Genomic DNA, 7,114 nt, shown 5'->3' with positions numbered 1-7,114 from the left:
TGGCTTATCCTTACTATTTTGGCCATGCTGAGCACGTTCATGGGGTCAGATTTGATAAAACCAGCTTCTTCCTATGACGCTGGGGAAAAGTTTAAAACCAAATACGTTCATGATTCTCACAAAATGAGAACTTGTTAAACTGACCGCATTTATATTCTTAAGTCTACCTATTTGATTTTAAAATTCACATTACATAACCACTTAATGGCACTGAGGTATTTCGATTAAATTTATCTCATCATTTTTTAATTTGGATCTATTTTGGGAGGATAGACAAAATTCAAAAACTCATGGCTCATAATTACAAGTGTCATTTTTAAAATCGCGTCAAACATTGTACCTTGTCTGCTATTCTATTCCCTATAATGGATGAGATTAACCATTATGGGAGTGTATTAGAAGACAGCCAAGATGGATTTGTCGGTGGTGAAAACAAGACATAATCCTTAACTAATTATAATTAGGTAACACTTCAGAAGTTAAGAAAAAAAAATCAAAAGAAATAGGTGTGCTATAAAATAATCCCTCTAAACCTAGCCATCAAGGCTCCTTTCCTTTTTTGGACAAAGAAAAAACTAGCCTGAACCTAGAAGTCAACCACCCAACAAATGCCATCGCCTGTGGTTGTGAAGCCGTTCAGATCAAACTCCCTAGTGCATGGGTGTGTTTGTAGCTTTCGCAGGTAGACCATGTAACGTAAAGCTAGGTGGTTGAGGGCCCCACCCAAGGGCCTATGTGATTAGGTTCTCAAATAAGGTTTTTTTTTTAATTGAAGGATTATGTGCCTATGTAATTAGGTTCTCAAATATATTTTTTGAAATGAATGCTTATGTGCCTATATGATTAGGTTCTGAAATATATTTTTTGAAATGAATGCTTATGTGTCTATGTGATTAAGTTCTGAAATATGATTTTTTTTAAATGAATGCTTATGTGCTATGTGATTAGGTTCTGAAATAGGGTTTTTTTTTAAGTGAATGTCTATGTGTCTATATGATTAGGTTTTGAAATAGAATTTTTGAAATAAATGCTTATAGCCTATGTGATAAGGTTTTGAAATATATTTTTTGAAATGAATGATTATATGCTCATGTGGTTAAGTTCTGAAATATATTTTTTGAAATGAATGCTTATGTGCCTATGTGATTAGGTTCTGAAATAAGGTTTTTTTGAAAAAAATATATTTAAGAATCTAATCACATAGGCACATAGGCATTCATTTCAAAAAATATATTTCATAACCTAATGATATAGGTACATAAGCATTGGCCCTCTTGAACTTGTTGTAGATTTGTCCACCACAATAAGGCTAGTCCTCATAGATGAGTCACTACAAGCTCTACCCACTGGTGATCTGGAACACATTGAGCAAAAAAGGACATGTTCGCGACCAACCTCCAGTCAAAGAAAGCATTGGGGTCAAATTGGCCTACGAACTCAGGGAGGTCCAACTTGGTCCCGTAATTGTCTACCCACCCAGTCATATGCTCTTGTTGATGCATAACTAGTCCTGGAGGGGTGATCATACCAAAAATCTTCATTATCATCAAAATCCAAAAACTGATATGGTGGGTCTCCTCGAACTACGTGTCTCAAGGGTGACCTCTTAGGTACAAGGCTATGGGGAATATATGTCTGCCTTTGATCTTGACATGCAACTGCTAGGATGTGAGCATGTTGGTCCAAACAACCCCCTTGTAAAATGGGTCATAGAAAGACACTATGAAACAAACCTTGGTTCTGGTTGGATAAAAAAATGGGGTTTGAGTTGATTTCGGTAGGCCTAGGTGAGAGAATCATGGGACAAATGGGTGGTTGTGGGTAGGCTAAGGGCTATTGTGGGTAAGTTGGGGTACAAGTTTGGTTTGGTTTGTAGGTTGGAATTGGGTTTGGGTGGACAAGATAATAGGCTTGGTAAGGATCTGATTGGATCGCTCTCAGATTAGGGATATATTGATTCATCAAGCCCAAAATTGGTTGGGTCAGATACTAGGTCAGAGCTTGATGGGGGTAGGTTTGGTTTAACTCCAATTCAAATCCAAAATATTTATGGTCCTAGTCCAGGTTAGAACTAGAGCTTCGTCCAGGTCATATTAGGTCCAGTTTGGGTTTAGATATGTGTGTTTAGACCAAATTCAAGGAATTAGGCCCAATTCAGAGGTAGAACACTCTGAACCGAACCCACATTACCTAGAACTGGGGCATTAGGAGTCAGAACTGGTAGAAACCAACCAAAATCTGAACCCAAAATGCCCAAAACCAGGTTTTGTAGGCAAAAATTGGGCTAGATAATGGTTCATTAAGATGTTGAATCATGGGAAGCCCTACCCATTTCAGGAAACCTTTTCACAGTTTCCTTAAGCGAGCCAGGCAGGCGATGGCTCCCATCCACCACTGCCGGCCTAGTCTATTTTTTGAAAAGGGGTGGCCCCCACCGGTCTGCCCCATCAAGCAAAAACCTATCGGGCGATGTCTGGCAACCGATGGGGCCTCCCATAGAAATCCCCTCCATCAGCCCTAGGGCTGGTGGAACGATGAACCAAGGTCTACCATCCACCACCTCAATGGTGGTGCGGATCCTCGCTGGCCTGCACCTGTCAACAACGAGATACCGGGTTGGTCGGAGGAAATAGGGACGTATTAAAGAGATAGCAATGGTGGTAGGTGATAGAACAAGGAGAGGAAGGGTTGAAACCCTCCTCCTCTTGTCTCTCTTGCCACAAGAGACGACAAACCTGATGGTGGCATGTTGTCATTTTTATGGGGCCCTTCTCTCGACAGAATGTCAATTGCAGACCATTGGAAGCTTCTCGAAACATCGCGTGGAAAAGGCATTTTATCGTTCCAATACCTCCAATTGATGATTCGTTGCATTTTGACCCTCGTGTACCACATTTATCTTCCTCTTTAAGGACACCGCACTATTGCTTAGGTACAAGAAGATTTGTGTCAACGATGCGTTCTTGCGTTCAACCTCAAATTTTTTTATTTTTTTTCGCTTTCACTTCCTGATATCATAAGCAAGATCAAGAATTTTGGCTCTGATACCAACTGATGTAAACCGAGAGGGCCCCGCTTCCAAACGTGCTCATGATGCAAAAAAGAAAATTGATAACAAAAATTTCTTCACCCCCTCAAGTGGAGAAATTTTCTCTCATTTGAAATGATTGAAAAAGTTATCATTTTTCTTTCGTACTTAACATTTTTTTACCATTTTCTTGCTTCAAAACGTACCCTGAATTTAAGAAGTTAATAATTTCTATTTTTTTTGTACACCTAGGCACATTGCTAGTAATAATAAAAGAAGTGTTACATGCAGCCACATATGGGTGGGCATCGGACCGGCCTGGCCCAACACGTTTACTAATGGGCCACATTTTGACCTAGTTCTTAACGGGCTCGGGTTTGAAGAGAAGCCCATGGCCCAACCCATTGGCCCAACGAGCCAATGTAAAGCCGGTCTGGTCTGGCCTGACTCGGCCCAAACCCATTTATAGGTTATTTTTTTAATAAAATTAATGCATTAATTCTTAGAATACAAAAAATGAATTAATTAAAAAAAAACATAAAATTCAAAATAACACAAAACATTTAAAAGCCTTTTTGTATCATGCTATGATATTTCCAAAATAAGAGATATACAACTTGAAATAGATTCAACCATGGTTTTATGATATGGATGCAAAATCTACATCCACCCATGTTATTATGATACCCATAAATTCCTGCAAAGGACAGAGCATTAGCACTAAGTTAACATATTATGAGATGTATTATGATATGATGCTACAACATGTAAAAAAGTTAAATAGTAACAATTAACACATAGTAAGTTTCTATGCAACTAATTAGGTAAATAGTAATAATTAACAAATAACAACTTTAGTTTTTCAAGTTAGTATGTAGTAGTTAATTTTTAAATTTTTTATATTATTAAAAAATAAATAAATAACTCAAGCCCATCGGAGGCCTGGGCTCAGCCGGCCCACGTATATAACGGGTTGGGCTTCAGCCCGGTACTTAAAGGGTCGGGGCCTAAAATCATGACCCAAACCCAGACAATGGCGGGCAGAGTCGGCTTGGCCTATCGAACAACCCTGTTGGTTGCCCACCCCTACAACCACAAAATATTATAAGCTAGACAATTATTGATATTAATAAATAACAGTTCTAGGTTGGTATGGCTTGAAAAAGAGGCGACATTTAGGAAGTTTGAATTTCAGTGATATGCCTGAGCATCACAAGGACATCACAAAAAAGACCTGGAACAATCTATTCTTGTGTAATTTTACATCAAGAATAATTTATAAGAGGGCACAAACAAGAGTAAATCGGAATCTCATGTGAGTTATATTTACACTGTGATCCGCCCATGGAATCATAATAAAATGATGATATTTTCAAGAGCCGAGTCGATTGACAAAAGATGCAATAATCGCCTAGTTATAAAACTATGGTCATTTTTGTTTTTATTATAACTCAAAGAAACTGCAGATCTGGTTGCTTTCAATCGGCCTCATACCTACGGTCGTCGTGTCAGCAGCCTAAGGACCCCTCTCCCCGAGGCCTATACAACACATTGGCTTGCAGAGAAGGGCGATGCCCAAGAAAATCGAACCTTGATTGCACCCACGCCAACCCCCTTAGGGAAAACTATGTTCATTTTATCACGACATTATGATTGTCACAGGCTTAGAAGCAAAGACCCCCGCGACGTAGCTTCGAGAATTTGCAAACACCGAAAGCAGGCCTTTTAAGCGTACAAGCAATGCATAGCACACACGCACGAGCGGAAGCAAGAGTACGCACATGCACAAACACAAAGAGAGCAAAGAGACAGGGATGCAAAAAGCTTCTTTATAGATACTTGAAAGCAAAGTACATCAAGAGGGGAAGAGAGGGTCCAAATACATGGGGTACTTCAGCTGTAAGGCCTTGTGGGGGCACTCTAGAGTGCCAAAGAGGTATATACATCAGAGCAAAAAGGTGAAAAATGTGGTGGTCCGGACACGCTCCCCCACCTAAGTTGGCACCGTCCTTGACGCCAATTGTTTATGGTAGCCTTCTACAAGTTGTTTATGCTGAAACATGTTGTTGGCCTTCTCCCAGGTGGCTTCACATTCTGGCAATCCCTTCCACTGCACTAAGTACTTTTTGACTTCCCCTAGATAGGGGTTGGAGTGGTTGAAGATGACCTCCGACTCTCTACCTGGTACATTGATTGTTGAGGGAGCCCACTGCGAGATCGGAGCACGTTGAGGCATGCTCCGTTGAGGATCTTCTTCATCTTCGTGGAACGGCTTCAGGTTACATATGTGGAATACCGGATGCACTTGAAAGTTTGTTGGCAAGTTCAGTCGGTATGCCAAGTTTCTCACACGTTTGATAATGGTGAAGGGACCATCATACTTGTGAATAAGGCCTCGGTGGTGGCTCTGAAAGATAGTTGTGCGGTCAGGAAAGAGTTTGGCCAACACTTTGTCTCCAACATGAAATTCTGCAGGACGGCGCTTCTCATCTGCCCATTTCTTCATGCGCTTGGTCGCCTTGTTTAGGTATGCCTTCGCCAACTCTGTCTGATCTTGACAGTAGCCAGATCTCAAATCCAACTTAGAGAAGACCTTCGCCTTTCCAAGTTGATCAAACAAGTTTGCGATTAAAGGAAGCGGGTACTTGTTCTTCACCATCATTTTGTTCAATGCCCTATAGTCGACGCACAACCGCTTCGACCCATCATGCTTTGCTTGAAACAACACGGGTGCTCCAAAGGGAGTTTTGGATGGTTGGATGATCCCTGCTTCTAGCATATCATCCAATTGTTTGCGTAATTCCTACAGCTCAGGAATTGCCATGCGATAAGGATCCATTGCGGGTGGTCGTGCACCTGGTACTAGTTCAATCTAATGGTCTACCTCACACCTCAAAGGTAGCTTCTTCGGCATCTCAATGGGCATAACATCGCCAAACTCCTTCAATACTGGTGCTAAAGCCTTTGGGATATCCGCGGCTTCTTTTGCCTCGTCCGTAGCACAGATTGTGACAAGAAAAGTCTTGTCACCGCTTTTCATGCCTCTCTTCAACTGAAGCGCAAACACCAAGCACTCACAGGGCTTTTCTGCTATCGTAGTAACCATACAAGGCTGATTCTCACTCTCAAAGCTGACAACATTAAGGTGGAGCATCGGCACTGCCTTGTTGCTTCTCAAGAATTTCATCCCGAGGATGACTTTAAAATCATCCATAGGTGTGACTGATAATGTGATCATTCCCGACCAGTTATGGATCCACACTGATGCATCACGAGTGACATCGTAAATGGCCTTAGCCTCTGAATTAACCCCTTTCATGCGGCTCTCTTTTCGTTCCCACTGTAATCTCAATCGTTCTGCTTCTTCACGCGCGATGAAGTTATGCGTGGCGCCAGTATCTGCCAATGCTTTGGTAAGCCTTCCGTTGAGCAAAAGTTCCAAGTACATCAACTCTTTGCATATTGTTGGTTCCGCAATAGTTGCGACCTTTACTGCATTCATCATATGCATTACACCAACTGTTGGCACCTCTGCAGGTTAATCTTCTTCCTCACCCTGAACAACATTTGCAGCTCGGGGTGCGCGGTTATCTTCATTCCCTTGACCGCGGTTTCTGTTGGGACATTTATCCTGCCAATGATCCTCGTGACAGATACGACAGTCACGACGACGATAATTGTCACCCTAAAAGTTATTCCAATTTTGGTTATTGTTTTGGCCATCTTGTCGACCATGATTCTATTGGTTCCCCCGACCAACATTTTGTCCTTGGTCATTCCTTCGGTTGTCCCTTCAATTGTTGCCATCATTTCCCTGTTGTCTGCCTTGAAATGCAGGGTCATTCCTATTAAGCTTGACAAGTTTTTCTGCAACCACCAGCGCCTCAGCTAGCGTTGCAGGGTCCTACCGAATGAGTTCTTGGCTTGCCCATCCTTGCAGCCCGTTGCCAAAATAGAACAACCGATCCTGATTATCCATTCTCTCAACTTCCAGCAGTATCGAAGAGAATGCCTTGACATAGTCATGCACTGACCCTTTCTGTTTCAACGTCAGCAACCTTTTGCAGGCCATTTTCTCTTGATTTT

Source organism: Nuphar pumila, chromosome 8 (assembly GCF_984573655.1).
Source record: "Nuphar pumila chromosome 8, dmNupPumi1.hap1.1, whole genome shotgun sequence".
Lineage (NCBI taxonomy): Eukaryota > Viridiplantae > Streptophyta > Magnoliopsida > Nymphaeales > Nymphaeaceae > Nuphar > Nuphar pumila.
This window is presented reverse-complemented; position numbering follows the sequence as displayed.